General features: G+C 42.1%; 1 protein-coding gene and 1 long non-coding RNA gene across 4 annotated transcripts in view; both read left to right on the forward strand.

The window, feature by feature from the left end:
- The first annotated feature begins 214 nt into the window (after positions 1-214).
- LOC142073490 (uncharacterized) lies at positions 215-3,677 on the forward strand. The gene is made up of 3 exons (XR_012670376.1): positions 215-297; positions 2,062-2,118; positions 3,595-3,677. It is a non-coding gene; the product is annotated as an uncharacterized LOC142073490 (long non-coding RNA).
- Positions 3,678-6,954: 3,277 nt separating this feature from the next.
- Positions 6,955-17,140, forward strand: part of BNIP2 (BCL2 interacting protein 2) — a 29,989-nt gene continuing 19,803 nt past the window's right edge. Inside the window, exons 1-2 of one of the 3 annotated variants that reach the window (XM_048867967.2) lie at positions 6,962-7,062; positions 11,533-11,570. The gene's annotated coding sequence lies outside the window, so the exon portion shown is untranslated. Of the gene's footprint in view, positions 7,063-7,408; positions 7,432-11,532; positions 11,571-17,140 lie in introns of those variants that run through there. The other 2 variants (XM_048867966.2, XM_048867971.2) reach the window with 2 other exon arrangements.

The raw sequence follows: 17,140 nt of genomic DNA on the forward strand, positions 1-17,140 counted from the left end.
CACACTACCCTTGCTGTTTGCAGCCATAGGGAAAATCTGTTACAGTGGCTACAAATCCTCCTACAGAACAGGCTGAATAGTTTTTCTACTGAATGTGAATAACAGACATTTCCTTGACAGGGTAAGGTTCAATTATTTTCTCTCATCATTTTTATATAGTATATATAATATTCTTTCTTTTTATATATTATATATAATATTCTCACTTCTCTAGTGTCAAGCATGAGATCCTGTCAATCATTGATGAGGATGCTGTTCCTTACTTAGGCTGATTCCTGCCTGTCCTCCTCTCTGCAGGTATGTACCAAAAGGTCGAACAGGTGCAGGCATACTGCATGGAAAGGGGCAAAATTGTGGTGAGGAGGTCCAATGCTCAGATACTTCAGAGATGGGTGCAGTAGAAAGGCCTGCAGAGAACAGAATATGTTCACAACCCATGCATGCCATGCTCCTCAGTGATTCAATCTAAAATAGCTTAGAGAGCTTTGGAACAAGGTTCGGGTATATAGAAACATAGCAAGGGCTAGTGACTAGGCACAGCTCTCCCTCCGCCTACACAAAAAGTGGATGCAACTCAAAGCAATCTGCTGTCTGGCTGGGAGGATGGCATTCACCCCCTGCAGAGAAGGTCTATGTAGCAGGAGCCAAATGAGGAAGGAGAAACTAGTGATACTCTTCCAAGGTTTGCTCATCACAAGAGCTCCACCCATAACCCAACCTCTGCCATGATATAGTTCCCACTCATGATGCCATATGTGTACCCCAACTTGCCTGAGCTGCTGTATTCCATAACCCACGTCTCAAAGTCTTGTACTCCAAATCCTGGCCCCAATTTTCGATCTCCTGTTAAATCCTGCACTTCATAATCCTCTACCCCAGATGGGAAAAAATGGTTCCAAGTATTAAAAAATGTAAGGGCCAGCTCAGACACTCTCTGCAGTATGGGCTAATCTGATCCCTGCTGCACAATGCTCATTTTCTTCAATGTTGTGCAGGGAAGGATGATTTAACCCCATTCAGAAATGGCAGATGTTAGATTTGTGTTTTCTATTCCAATACAAGTACCACTAAATCGATATGTTCTGGAAATGAATATTGGGTGAGATTTCTTTTTAATATAAAATGCAATGAAACTCTGATTATGTAGCAGAAATGCAGGGCTTCTATAAGTTGCTTCTGTGCCCTATAGAAATACTACAAGTGGTTCAGATTGTAAACCCTATCCAGCTCTTACACACTGAAAATTATTGTATGGTATGTTACACATTTATTCCATATCACAATAGCACCTAAATTGGAGCCCATTTACGCTCGGTACTCTATGTACATAGATTAAGAGGCAATCTGTGCCCCCAAAGAACTGACAGTCTAAACAGACAAGGTAGAAGAAAGGCAGCAATAGTATCCTCACTTCACAGTTGGGGAACTGAGGCATAGAGAGATGCAAAGTGACTTGCCCAAGATCACACAAGATCTGTGGCAGAGGCAGGAATTGAACACAAATTCCCTGAATACCACCATTTCAGTGCCTCGAACACCAGGCCATTCTTCAATGTTTTGAACTGAAATACTCATCCTATTCCTGTTCAGATAAGAACTCTGGAACAAACAAGGGTATTTCTCCGTGTCCAGCCCAGCAGGCACAGACTTTCAACTGAATACTCCTAAATTCCTAGGTTACTGAGCTATTTACACTTACCATCTCACAGAGGCAGTTTTTATCTTCTTTGTAACAAAGTATTTAAAAAAACAGATTACTGCCATGTTTAAAAGAAGAACACACACAAATGTACGTATTGTCTTAAATTGTTGCTTTCAATGGCAATTATCAGTCTAAAGATTAATCATAAATCACCCCACATCCAAACTTGTATAACAGTTGTTTTTGCAAACATGCAGGATAAATTTGTGACCCATCATTATTCTTACAAACTAGTTCTTTTTGGTACACTTTTCATGTAAGTATATGCTTGTATTTACAACTTTCTGATGTTTAAAAATTAGAGTTATTCAACATTTGTTATGCAGTTGGTTCTGACCCCTTCTTTGCTTCTTTTCTAGGTTACATTTGAACACCCTGATTGATTTCCAGCTATCTTTTGCCACCTTGTGGAGAAGGTGAAACACTACATGACATAAATGGCAAACTCTAGAGCTTGTCAGAAAACAAAATTTTTTCCCCTATGGGGAAGAAAAAATTTCATCAAAACTTTCCACTTAAAATTTTGACTTTTCATCAAAAAATTAAAACTTTTGGCCCAAAAAAGAAAAGTTTTCAATGGAGACTCAAATTTCTGCAGAAAGCAGACACTTTTCATGAAAATACTTGTTTAGAAATCACCCAATCTTCAATTGAAACACCGTTTTGATAGAAAAGTTTTGACTAGTCTTAAATGGAGTCCCAAAATGGTATCACCATGTGGTCATTTGTAGGTAGGGCCCTACCAAATTCACAGCCATGAAAAACGCATCATGGACTGTGAAATCTGATCTCCCCTCATGAAATCTGGTCTTTTGTGTGCTTTTACCCTATATTATACAGGGGAGACCAGTGTTTCTCAAATTGGGAGTCTTGACCCAAAAGGGAGTTGCGGGGGGGATCGCAAGGTTATTTTAGGGGTGGTTGCGGTATTGCCACCCTTCCTTCTGCACTGCCTTCAGAGCTGGGTGGCCAGAGAGCAACAGCTATTGGCCAGGCGCCCAGCTCTGAAGGCAGTGCCCCGCCAGCAGCAGTGCAGAAGTAAGGGTGGCAATACCATACCGTGCCACCTTTAGTTCTGCACTGCTGCCTTCAGAGGGGGCAGCTGGAGAATAGTGGGTGCTGACTGAGGGCCCAGCTCTGCAGGCAGCAGCTCTGACTTCAGAGCTGGGCTCCTGGCCTGCAGCTTTCCAGCTGCCCAGTTCTAAAGGCAGGGCCGCTGCTAGCAGCAGCACGGAGGTAAGGGTAGCAGTGCCGCAACCCACCCCCGAATAGGCTTATGACTCCCAACACAACCCCTTTTGGGTCAGGACACCTACAATTACAGCACTGTGAAATTTTAGATTTAAATAGCTGAAATAATGAAATTTACGATTTTTTAAATCTCATGACTGTGAAATTGACCCAAATGGCCTGTGAATTTGGTAGGGCCCTATTTATAGGGGTAAAAAACCAAACTTTGTATGTTGTTACATCCATCCATGAAAGTGCAGGGAACAATCTCCATGAGAGAATGTATCAGTTATTAATCTGATCTTATACCTTACCTAAGATAAACATGGTAGAAGAATAGTGACATGGAAACCTGCAACAGATTTGGGTTTGATTTTTATATTTGCCCACAAGTAAAGATTTTCAAACATAAAAACTACTAGACCTATAAGTAGGTCTTGAGCAGTGTTGGAATTTAACAGCCTGAATGATGGATCTCCACTTTCCTTCAGTATAATGTCCCAGAATAAGAGGTATAGAGCTCTATGAACTACAGGGCTCAGCCCCAGGAGACTGGCATAATTCCAATAGTACTCATGGATATTCTACTATAGCAGAGTATATTGTGCTATTCAGGACTCCAATCTTCCACAAATGGTAATGAGTCTTTTTTTCCAAATAAGCTCACAGTGCCCCAAGCTGGCTGTCTTCAATACCTGGACAAGTGACTCATTGGAAAACCAGCCTACAGGCAATCTTTCCCCCCCCCCCCCCCCCCCCCAGTTCTGAAGATGCTTCATGTATTGGGCCAATAGGAACTGATCAAATAACTAAGGTGACTGGATCTTCAGTGTGGAACATTGGAATCGTATGGATGGGAGGATACTTCAAAGTGAGGTGCACAAGCAATGGTGTGACAGACATTCAAGGAGGTGTATAAAGGACATGGGGGCAGAGAAAGAAGAAAGGTATCCCTGTGCACTTTACAACCAAGCAATGCCCATCCAACTTGTTCTTTGATGTCCTCACCTTCCCAGAATCAAAATGGGGATGTACAATCAAGGTAGGAGGTGAGTATTTACCATCTGTGTCTCTTTTGCTATTTTTTTCAAGTCTCAGCCTTTTTTTGCATTTTTCAACTTGTATCTGTACACGCAGTTCTTCCTTATTTAAACCATCTCTTGCTCTGAGTTATAATTATTATTTGATTACTAAACATATATATGATGGTAGTGCCTGTAGGCCCCAATATATATTAGGGCCCATGGTGCTAACCTCTGTACAAACACATAAGATAATGTGGTCACCACCCTCAGGACCTTACCTTATTAATTGCTCTTCTTTTGTCTATGTGCTCTGTCATATTTTTCTTCATCTTTGTCTTCTTTTTCCTTTTCTCACTTTTCTCTGCTCATTGCTCCTCTCTTCCTCCACACCTTTAAATCCATTCCCCCCTCCTCTTTCCTCCATCTCTCCCCCTCATTCTTACTTGTTTATTCCCAGTTCTATATTGACCCTCCTCTTTGCCCTGAAACAGACTTCATTTTTTTGCACCCTTCCACCCTTGCCTTGGCAACCTAGGGTGGGGGAAGTGAAGAGAAACTGGCTGGGTTAGCAGCTGCCGCAATATGGTGGCAATGTGCTGAGCTCTTTATAAATCTGACCACTCACAGTATAATAGTCTGAGAGAGTGACATTGTGTTGATCTGAATCTTCCGTTGCACCTGCCCTAGAAAAGTTTGTACCCATTTTTAGCAACAGTGCAGCTGCACAGTTAGAAATGATATAAGCGTTCGTGTAAACAGTGCTCAGGAGTTTTTACCCAACATTATGAAAACCTGCTTATGTGAAAGGAAGCGAGCTCATCAGGTTTTCATGACATGGTGGTAAAAATGCCTGAGCCCATTTACACTAGCATTTTTATCTTGTTGAGAGCAATGCTGCAGTTGCACCTGTGCTGGAACACAGACTACAGACAAAAATGATTTTCTTGCATAAAGACCTGTGTGGGAGGACTACCTCAAAGTCTATGATAGGCAAGGTACGTGACTTCACTGGGAAGATGTTGAAAGGGTGGAGGATAATGTGGTAATAGATCAGTGTCCTAGTTGGATCTATGTGCGTGGTCAGAAAAATGTAACTTCTGTAAAGGTTTATGATTAATATAGCAGTGGCATAAGTGTTTTAGCTAGCCATCTAAAATGGTTGAAGTCCAAAGATCTCAAGGCAGTTTTTAAATGTGAGTTAACTTTAAGTTAAATTAGCTATGACTTAGTGCTGAGTTCCCTCCTGTTCCTTTGACTTCAAAAGTATACATTGAGACTCTGCAGTTCTAAAAAATTAGGCCACTTATTTACCGAAAGGATTTAGGTGCCTAACTTTTGGGACCCAAATTTGATAATTTTGGCACAAGTGTCACATATCATCTCTGATGTAGGTATTCTCTCGATTTTACAAATAGGAAAGCTGAACTGACTTGCCCAAGAACACAGTCAGCACCAGAAGCAGAATAGAATACAGATATCCTGATTTTCAGACCCAGTTCTAGCCACCAGCCAATTGAGCAGTTTTCCTTTTCCTCGACCCGGTCTCCCCTGTCCACCACCACAAGAAAGGAATGTGATAATGATGAAGACGACTTTTTGGCTAAATACCTGTATTTGTATTTCTCCTTTCCTCAAAATGCAATTGCAAAACATTATTTCATGCAGTAGGAGGACATTCTGGATGCAGCTCCTGACCCACTGAAACATCTTAATTTTTTATTTTCCAAGTGTGTGGCTATTTTAAAAATTATAACCTTGATACATATCAATATGTAGAAACTTTTCCTTTCTATGGAAAAGAGCCCGTCCTCTTTTGAGAATAATTACACACATTTCTAAAGCACACATCAAAATGCTTTGTGGATGCATTTATTTAGATTTGTCTGAATGGAGCATGGACCACTACTCTTTTTTCCAGTGGTGATTTTTGTTTATTTGCTTTTTTGGAGGGGCAAGGCAGGGACACTTCATCCTTTGGAAAATGCTTTTGTGAAGAAGTGGGACTTGCCCCACGCCTTGAAGGTAGACAGCACTAGCCTCATATGAACCTCCAGCTTCTAGAGGTACAAGACTTTGTACATTGCTTTGACACATTGCTTTTTTTTTCGTTTTGGTAAATGTTTATAATTTTATTATTAAATTGATGTGCAGTATAGGGAATAATTTCTCACTGGCATGATAAGCACCGAGCCTTGTTACTGCTTTTCAGTCACAAAGTCCCCTGGGGCTTGGGTAGAGAATAGAGCACCAAGACCCAGATCCTCCAAGGTATTTAGGTGCTTCATTCTCCCTGATTTCGATGGGAGAGAAGCGGCTTCATCCCTGTGAAGACTGGAGCCAGCCTGACTCCTAGCTACCTGCCCTTGGCACTGATACACCCCCTGATTTGAAGGATGGATGGGACACATGGATGGGTGTTGGAACTAGGGGTGCTGCTGCACCCCCTGATTTGAAGTGGTTTCCAGCTTGTACAGGGTTTACACTTTGGTTCAAGGGCTCTCAGCACCCCCACTTACACGTGGTTCCAGCACCCCTGCCAGCAGGGTACAGGAGCCCCTCCCCTCCATGTGACGCGGGGCCCTGTTTATAGATAGGGCTGGAGACCCCAGCGGCTGAGGCCCAGCTCTGCAATGGGAGTTTGGTGCCTAATTCCCAGTGCAGCCCACTGGGGCGTTCATTGCCTCAACCCCTGTCAAACGGGGCCCCGGGGGGCGTGCCCAGCCTCCCTCCTCCGGCAGCTGCCTGGCTAGGGGGACGCACAGCGCCGCCCGCCCAGGGGCCCCATCCTGTAGCGAGGCGGCCGATGCCCCCGCACGTCCACTGGCGGGGCTCGGCGCCTCGCTTCTCAGCAGCGTCCATCTCGCTCTCCCCGCGGCCCGAGGTGGTTGGGTCGGAACTCGCTGCGCATGCGCCCCATGTGCAACGCCTCGGGCCGTTTCCCCCCGCGGGGCCGTATGACCCGCCGCTCTCCGGCCTCTGCTTCCTCCCATCGCCCCTCCTATCCGGTTCCGGGTCAGGGCGGTGGTGGGGCCGGGAGGCGTTGGGGTCTCTCCGCTGCCCCGGGCGACTCGGAGCCGCCGCCTGGAAGGATTTATTCCCCGTTCGGTACGTCCCGCGCCCGCCGCCGGAGCGGCGGAAGCCCCCAAGGGGCTGGGAGACGCCGCTGTGGCTGAGGAGGGGCTGCCCGGGCGGCGGGGGTGGGGGCCGGGGAGCGGGAGAGGCCAGTTGCTCTTGCTAGCTCGGCGAGGACGGGAGGAGAGAGGAGCCCCCTGGAGGGGTGTGACTGAGGCGGGGGGTGCTGGGGCGGCTGGGCAGTCCCTTGCTCATTGTTGGAGGGCGGCCCCGTTCTTGGGTCATCCCCCGAGCAGGGGCAGGGCAGGGCAGGGCGGGGCGGGGCGGGGCGGGGGGGTTGCTCTGTCTCTGGCCGGCCGCTCAGTGGCCTGCGGCGTGTGGCTTAGGATAACGTCGTACTTGGTAAGTGTAACTAGCCTTGGCCACGGTTCAGTTGGGCTGCCCAGGCTCTTTGTTGGGCGCCCTTTCTCTAAGTTTGGAGGTAGGAACTGGCCTTTGATATGCTTTTACAGTAACGTATACCTTAAACTACTGTATGAAACTGCAGTAATAACCGTATCTAACATAAAATCTCAAAAGCAAAGCTGTTATGTGTACTAGATCATTAGTTAGGTTCATAGATTCATAGAATATCAGGGTTGGAAGGGACCTCAGGAGGCCATCTAATCCAACCCGCTGCTCAAAGCAGGACCAATCCCCAATTTTTGCCCCGTATCCCTAAATGGCCCCCTCAAGGATTGAACTCACAACTCTGGGTTTAGCAGGCCAAACCTCAAACCACTGAGCTATCCCTCCCCCTCCCAGCTGTGTTTTGCTTTCAGAGTAGCAGCTGTGTTAGGCTGTTTCCGCAAAAAGAAAAGGAGGACTTATGGGAGACTAAGAAACTTATTAGAGCATAAGCTTTCGTGGGCTAGAGCCCACGTCATCGGATGCCTAGAATGAAACTTGTAGTAAGATATACACGTGCAGGTAAGTTGGAAGTTACCGTACAAACTGTGAAAGGCTAATTAGTTAAGATGAGCTATTATCAGCAGGAGAAAAAAACTTTTGTAGTGATAATCAAGATGGCCCATTTAGACAGTTGACAAGAAAGGTGTGAGGTTACTTAAGGAAATAGATTCAATATGTGTAATGACCCAGCCACTCCCAGTCTTTATTCAAACCCAAGTTAATGGTATCTAGTTTGCATATTAATTCAAGTTCAGCGGTTTCTCATCTGTTTTAGAAGCTTTTCTGTTGCAAAATTGCCACCCTTAAATCTTTTACTGAGTGGCCAGAGAGCTTGAAGTGTTCTCCTACCGGTTTTTTAATGTTATGATTCCTGATGTCAGATTTGTGTCCATTTATTCTTTTGCGTAGAGACTGTCCGGTTTGGCCAATGTACATGGCAGAAGGGCATTGCTGGTGAATGATGGCATATATCACATTGGTAGATGTGCAGATGAACGAGCCCCTGATAGCATGGCTAATGTGATTAGGTCCTATGATGGTGTCACTTGAATAAATATGTGGACAGAGTTGGCATCGGGCTTTGTTGCAAGGATAGGTTCCTGGGTTAGTGTTTTTGTTATGTGGTGTGTGGTTGCTGAAGAGTATTTGCTTCAGGTTGGGGGGCTGTCTGTAAGGGAGGACTGGTCTGTCTCCCAAGATCTGTGAGAGTGAGGGATCATTTTTCAGGATAGGTCGTAAATCTTTGATGATGCGCTGGAGCGGTTTTAGCTGGGGGCTGAAGGTGACAGCTAGTGGCATTCTGTTGTTTTCTTTGTTGGGCCTGTCCTGTAGTAGGTGACTTCTGGGTACTCTTCGGGCTCTGTTTGTTCTGTTTTTTCACTTCAACGGGTGGGTATTGTAGTTTTAAGAATGCTTGATAGAGATCTTGTAGGTGTTTGTCTCTGTCTGAGGAATGGGAGCAAATGCGGTTGTATCTTAGAGCTTGGCTGTAGACAATGGATCGTATGGTGTTTGAATCATAGAATCATAGAATCTCAGGGTTGGAAGGGACCTCAGGAGGTCATCTAGTCCAACCCCCTGCTCAAAGCAGGACCAATCCCCAATTAAATCATCCCAGCCAGGGCTTTGTCAAGCCTGACCTTAAAAAAAAGGTTTGGATCTTACCCAAAATACCAGGCTGCCAGCCAATCCTTTAGCCTCTAAACTAAAGGAAAGAAGGAAAGGTCAGATACATTCAGAAATCTATAGATCGGGTTCTTCACAGTATTGGTGAGTTCCTGGCTTGAAAGTCCGTCTGGAACACATCCACAGCTTGGATGGGTCATTCAGTCCTTTGTTCAAGGCTTCAGTTTGCAGAGAAGTTGCTCCAGAGGTAGGAAGAGGGATTGAAGAGAAAATGAAGATGATGCAGCTGCCCTTTCTATTCCCTTTGCATTGTGGCTTGTACTTCCTGTGTCCCAAACACAAGCTTCACAGCACATGGCATGGAAAAGCCCTGGAGGTCTCAGTACACAGGCATACCCCTGCATGTCTTGCTGACTCAATAGCTGTATCCCCTTGGTTCTTTTCATGGGCTCATTGTACAGCTGATGACCCTTGACAGGCCAGTGAAGAGGCTCGGCAGTGCTGATGCCAGTCTGTCCGGGGGTGTCACCCAGAAATACTGCACAAGTCTGAGCTGGCCTGGATGGAAGCTGGAGGCATGTAGGTAAGTATAGCGGTCAGTAGGTTTCCGGTATAGGGTGGTGTTTATGTGACCATCGCTTATTAGCACTGTAGTGTCCAGGAAGTGGATCTCTTGTGTGGACTGGTCCAGGCTGAGGTTGATGATGGGATGGAAATTGTTGAAATCATGGTGGAGTTCCTCAAGGGCTTCTTTTCCATGGGTCCAGATGATGAAGATGTTATCAATGTAGCACAAGTAGAGTAGGGGTGTTAGGGGACGAGAGCTAAGGAAGCGTTGTTCTAAGTCAGCCATAAATATGTTACCATACTGTGGGGCCATGCGGGTACCCATAGCAGTGCCGCTGACTTAAAGGTATACGTTGTTCCCAAACATGAAATACTTGTGGGTGAGGACAAAGTCACAAAGGTCAGCCACCAGATCTGCTGTGACATTACTGGAGATACTGTTCCTGACGGCTTGTAGTCCATCTTTGTGTGGAATGTTGGTGTAGAGGGCTTCTACATCCATAGTGGCCAGGAGGGTGTTTTCTGGAAGATCACCGATGGATTGTAGTTTCCTCAGAAAGTCAGTGGTGTCTCGAAGATAGCTGGGAGTGCTGGTAGCGTAGGGCCTGAGGAGAGAGTCTGCATAGCCAGACAGTCCTGCTGTCAGGGTGCCAATGCCTGAGATGATGGGGCGACCAGGATTCCCAGGCTTATGGATCTTGGGAAGCAGATAGAATGCCCCTGGTCAGGGTTCTAGGCATGTGTCTGCACAGATCTGTTTCTTGAGCAGATGGTGTAATTTCTTTTGGTAATCCTTAGTGGGATCAGAGGATAATGGCCTGTAGGAGAGTTAGAGAGCTGCCCAGCAGCCTCTTGTTCATATTCCAACTTATTCATGATAACGACAGCACCTCCTTTGTCAGCCTTATTGATTATGATATCAGAGTTGTTCCTCCCGCTCAGTCTTACTCTGTTCTTGTGAGTAGGTTTGATTGAAACATACAAAAATCATATTTTGAATTGGTGTGGAGTGTGTTCTTTAATATGCGGTCAATTCAACAGGCAGCAGGCAGAACAGAACGATATCACAAAGTTCAGAGCGTGGTCAGTGCTTTACTATCATATGAACAGACAACCCCTTATTTCCAAAATGTAGCTGTTGAGAGTAGGAACAGCTTCTAGTGTTTACCCTGCAGAAAAGATGAAACTTGTTAATCTTGAGCTTCCTTTTTTGTCAAAACTGACAAAAAAATAAAAATAAAATCCTGGGTTGATTGCTAGATTAAAATAGATAAATGTTGGCTGTCCCAATTTTTATAGTAACAGGTTCTGAATATTTAGATGGATACACCACACTAACTTACAGGAAATAGTGAGCTAGGTTCAATCTATTGGCCCCTGGAATACTAAATTCACTTAAATTTTTTTCAAACTTCAGCTGAATGCTTACGTTCTTGCTCTCTACACAGCACAGCAATAGAAGTTGCTCAAAACTCCACTGGCCTTGTATTAATGTAGGTTTCCCAATTTTTTTCAGAAACTAGTCTCATGGACCACCTTCTCTTCCCTCATGATTTAATGGATTACCCCTGCCATTGAATATTAAATAACTGTATCCCAACTAGAACAGTTGCATACATCAAAAAGTAATATGAGGAAAGAAATTAGTGTTAACTTCTAGCGTATTTTAATAGTTGGAAACGAGGAGGAGCCCAGCACCATGTATGAATCAAATCGTGGTGGATCACAGTTGAGGAACTGCTGGCTGAACTCTAAATCTTTCTTTAAATGATGATTGTGTTTAGTTAGGCTATAGATACAGAGTGGCTGCATTATCACATGTATTTAACAACTGAAACAGACACTTAAGATGTTTTTCAGTTTTGCCCAAGTTTCTTCAGTGGAAACTACCAGGGTAGGTGAGTACATACAACTTGCAACTCTCTCCTCTGTTTTCCAAGTAGAAGTTCTTTGTACTAATGATTTGATAAACACTAATGATCATTATGTTGATTTAAAGTGATTACTACTAATCTTCTAACAGTATTTTCAGCATAAAATTCATAAACAACTCCATCTCTTCCAGCATATCTGTGCTTAATCTGGTGTCAAGTCTGTTAATTGCACAGCTGTGTTCTTGTTAGCCACCTTAAATGATTGGTTTATTAAGCAATAAGACATTCTAGGTGGTGAGCTTCAAGATGATTATAATGCCTTGGGCTATATTCTGAGGCACAAAGCCAAAGTGCCTTTACCCAACTTAAAGCAATAACTGCTGTACAGTGCATTACCTAGAGTTCAGTATTGCTATTACGAAATGGAATTTAATGCAATTTCCTCATCAGTGAAAGCTATTTTTAGAGTTACAAGATGCTTATGAAGCAAGGCATTTTTATTACTTTCTGAAGGGTGGGAAGGACTTGAAACTTAACAGGTAGTTAGTACTTGATAAAGATTAATGGTTATTTCATTTTTTTTTTTAACCTCATGTCACAAACTTACAAGCAATTCAAACAGGGTTTTGCTCAGGTGCAGTAAAACATATAATGGTGTTTTAATTTGGGTAACTCTCTGCCACTTGGTTGAATTTGGAAATGCTATTTTTCTAGTCACAGGTTTCAGAGTAACAGCCATGTTAGTCTGTATTCACAAAAAGAACAGGAGTACTTGTGGCACCTTAGAGACTAACCAATTTATTTGAGCATAAGCTTTTGTGAGCTACAGCTCACTTCATTGGATGTATACTGTGGAAAATACAGAAGATGTTCTTATACATACAAACCATGAAAAAATGGGTGTTTACCACTACAAAAGGTTTTCTCTCCTCCCACCGCACTCTCCTGCTGGTAATAGCTTATCTAAAGTGATCACTCTCCTTACAAGTCATTATGCAAGGTAACCTATTTCCTCTTGTTTTGTCCTACCTACACCCCCCCTCCCCCCCTCCCCACGTTCTTGTTAAACCCTGGATTTGTGCTGGTAATGGCCCACCTTGATTATCATACACATTGTAAGGAGAGTGATCACTTTAGATAAGCTATTACCAGCAGGAGAGTGGGGTGGGGGGAGAGAGAACTTTTTGTAGTGGTAAACACCCTTTTTTTCAGTTTTTACGTATAAGAACATCTTCTGTATTTTCCACAGTATGCGTCCGATGAAGTGAGCTGTAGCTCACGAAAGCTTATGCTCAAATAAGTTGGTTAGTCTCTAAGGTGCCACAAGTACTCCTTTTCTTTCTAGTCACAGTTCTTCTGAAAGTGTTACCAAAGCTGAAAATGATGTTGTTGTCGTTACAAAAAGTTTATAAATTTTAAAGGCAACTTGAACTGAAATTTCATGCTTAGCTGGTAAGATAACTAACTTAATGTTAGGTTTCAGAGGAACAGCCGTGTTAGTCTGTATTCGCAAAAAGAAAAGGAGTACTTGTGGCGCTGTGGAAAAATGTAAAGCAGTGTTTTCTAGATAGTATAAGTGATCAAAAGAGATTGGAACTAAAAGTTAACAATTTTTCTAAACCGAAAATAGAACTTTTTATCTGATCATTGGTCCAGGGCCAGTACTTAGAAAAACTTACTACACCTGAAGCCATTACTGTTAATCCACCACACATCCTGTCTTGCTGTGAAGTCACTTTAAAATCACTGCTAGTGTTAGAATGGAATGGATTTACTGATCTGAAAGATTGAACTCCATCCAACATGATGCATAATCCTTTAGCATCAAGTTGTTGACAAGGTAGTGACTAAGATCATTAGGGCTTGCTAGGGCTAGAAATGAATGCTCTATACATGTGGAAAGATAAGACTGTCTAGTTTCTGTTATACAATATTTAATTCTAGCCATATTGGTTCAGAAGATGTACTTTAAAGCTACCGCTACTTCCAAGTGATCCTATGCTGATCCAGGACTGAATGTATAAAGTCCTCTTCCTTGTACCACACTCTTAATTTTGTACAAACAACTGCTGTTTGCTTGTGAATCTTATGACTTCTGATGGTCTCTAGTTTTAACTATAGAACCAACTGTGGTATAGATTCCAAAGAGAGGAAGGACGCTGTACCAAGGTTTTTTGTTTTTTAGTACTTGGATAGGTGTCCAATCTCTAGTTCTATTGATCTGAGCTACTTAACCACAAACCAGGTTAAGCAAGGGCAGTAGGAAGGCAAACTTTACTATATTGGTTTGCTAGTTTATTTGAACCCTGATCTAAAGGACCTGCCTCAAACAATGAGATGGTAATGGATAGGATGTGAAGACTCAATCTATAGCTGATTTACTGATACTCCAAACTATGAAACAAACTGATATATTGTTACCGTGTCAGTGGCCAAGTGTTTTTGTCCATAGATTCTAGAAATGGACCTTCAAATAACAATTGTATATTTAATTTTGAAACATTAATGCTGCTACTGCCTCTATCAAAAGAGTAAGAATTGGATTTTAATGATACTTTCCTGTGCAGAAAATCTGGTTTTGACATCCAAATTTGTGTGCTTTGGGACACCTGGAATATGAAAGTCACTGAAAAGCCAAACTTTGGCTCTTGTAAGGGAGCAGAACTGCACACCAGCCATGTGATGTGAATTTCATCTCTTGGAAGTTGTCTGACCTTCATTACTGTAGCTATCTATATAGCAAACTTAGCTTCTAAGAGATCAAGCTTCAATTAATTATACAGGTAAAGTGATGGACAGGTATTGAAAGAAAACGAAGCTCACTGTTCCAAGAAGAAAAGAAGTACTTGTGGCTGCTTGTGGGGAGGAGTGGGTGAGAACCAGAGAAAAATTATTGGTTTTTCCCCCCAGTCTTTCCTTAAAACTTTGTCTGAGCGTGAACTGCATTATCAGGGCATACTAAACATAGCTAAGTTTAATTTTAATTTGTTCTTCTATTACTGAAATAAAAATATAGGTTGAGGTGCTTTGTTAAGGAAGTAAGTTAGGAGATAAAATAACATAGTGGGTCCAACACTGTTAGAGCAGCAGGTTAGGGATCATGTACTGAAGATTTTTGTTTAGAAACTGCATAAGCAGAAATTGTAGTAGTGGGCTCTCTTTTTTTCTGCTTTGTAAGCATTTGTGAGCAAAATGTGTCAAATTATTCTGTAGCTAATTCGCGAGTCAGCAATATTCTGACTTCCTTCAAACTGATGCTGCTTATTACTCCTGTTATTAGTTTCATGTTCTTGTAGCTTCTAGATGATAGTGCTTTCATGCATGAAGCTTCACTTAGACTGTTTTGTCTATCTTGACTGTTTAATCTGAATGAATGTTTAAAGAGATACTGAAGTTTAGTTGACCCAAAATTTGATCTTCCCTTAAATCAGCATGTATTTTGCAGACAATATCTTATGCAGGGCTTGAAATTGTTCTTGTAAATGACTTACAATTGTGTTACACAGTCCTTAAAAATACCTGCTTCTTAAATATAGCTACATGTTCATCAGTGAATAGAATATTGCTGATAAGAATCCAGTTGCAATCATCTCTCTGCTCCTGCCTAGTTAATAGATCTGGGAAGTTCTTTTATAGAATAACTTCTAAACTTTTGCATCTTGAGCAAATGTTCAAATCCTGTTCATGTTACATACTTAAGTAATATCTTTCAAGTTTATCCAAATGTCTCATAAAATGTGTACACACAGGGATTGCTTGCCCATTGAAATGCAGCAACCTCTGAGGTAAAGAACAGTTGTCAGCTGATACACAGCATACTCCACACATGTAGTGAGAGGAAAACTTGCTCATGGTATTTGGGATTTTAAATGTCAATGCAGTGTATACAGTCTCTTAAAAAGCATCATCTGAAAGTGCCACGTTAGGAACTGCATGGACGTGAGTTTCTCATTTCTTAATCTCCCCTATTCTTTTTAATTTCTAATTATCTTTTATTTTCACGTTAAAGCGGGCTCTTTCCACTTTTCTCTCATTAACCTTGATTGTTCTTATCTTTTTACTCTACACAAAGTATTCTCTGCTGGTTGTTACTCTTACAAAACCTTCCCTTTGTATATAGTCTTCTGTTCTGCAGTCTATATTGAGAAATATTTTGACTGAGTTAGGTTCTCCAGAAGAGAAATACTCCTATGGAAAAGGCCGTGTTCAAAATGTACCTGCCCTTATTGATAGGAATGTCTAGCTCCAATCATGTAACTTTCTTCCAAATGTTTGATATTTACTGTCTATTAGAAACATTGATCACTTAATTAATTAGGAGATACTGATTTGTTAGTGTCCAGTTTCAACATGTAACAGAGGCTAAACCTTATAAGGAAAATATTTTGACTCAAGCACCAGGAGCTATGTCATGACTTTTTAGAACTGTAGAGGGAAGTTTGTCATGACCTGGAGAGTGAACCCTCTGGAGTACATGTTTAAGAAACTAGTGTCTCAGATGTAACTGAACTGTGGTGATAAAGTTGTAGCCAACACAGCTGAATTTTCAGGTGAAAGTGCACTGCTTTCTTCAAGGGGTAGCTATTGAGAGTTTGCTCATTGGCTAAATGAATCATATTAATTATCTTTTGGTCTCGCTCTGCAGTTTTGTCTACTTGACATTGCTGTGCTACATAAAATCAGTAGCTCTTAAAAATAATTGTAGCGAATGTAGAAATTGGTTTTATGTCATGGGGATTGTTTGTGATTCAAACAGTGCAGAAAATTTTTGCATCTACCAGTGGTTGTATGCCATTCAGGAATGGAGAAGACTGTACATTTTGTACATTGATGGTTCTTGTTTCGGTGTAGGAGGGCCATCACTTCTTGTGTGCCTTTTAATAAGAATTAACAAAACAGTTTTCTGGCAATTTAGCCCTTTATATAGTCTGGCTGCTTTAGCTGCGTGATCAGATTTAAAGTTTATTCTCCATTGTGGTGGTATGTAACTCAAAGTGCAGTCCAATGGCACCTTCTTAATCAATAAATTTGACTCTTGTGCATTTCATGCTTTCTTCAGTGATAAGTTCTTACTGCAGCAAACTCCTGTCAATCCTGTAAAATCAACATAGCTATGAGATTCTGAGCTGGATTCTGTTTGTGACTCCTTGTTACTGGTGATGTGTGAGCCTGAAAGAACAACACAGCTTCATTTGAATGTCCCAGAGTGAATTTGCTTTAAAAAAAAATTAACTATCTGAAAAAATGTTCTAATTTTGAGATAAATGTGGAATTCCAATAAACCTTTAAGGCACTGTTCAAAATCAAACTAGACCATAAGACTTTGCTTAATTTCGTCTGAGACAGAAGAGAATAACTTCATTACCATTTCCAGAATTACTGGGAGATTTCTATTGTTTGATAGTTTGTGGCAATAATGGATTGATGTAATCCAGTTTACTAAAAGCTATTAATATCTTACAATAATACTTGACATTTTTTCAAAACCTAACTGGTGCACAGTTTCCTCATAAGTATTAACCAATTACCAGCAGAACAATTAGGAGACAGCTAGCAAGTGAAACTTATTTGATATAATAATCTTCATAGTTACT

This window comes from Caretta caretta, chromosome 10 (assembly GCF_965140235.1).
Source record: "Caretta caretta isolate rCarCar2 chromosome 10, rCarCar1.hap1, whole genome shotgun sequence".
Classification (NCBI taxonomy): Eukaryota; Metazoa; Chordata; order Testudines; family Cheloniidae; genus Caretta; species Caretta caretta.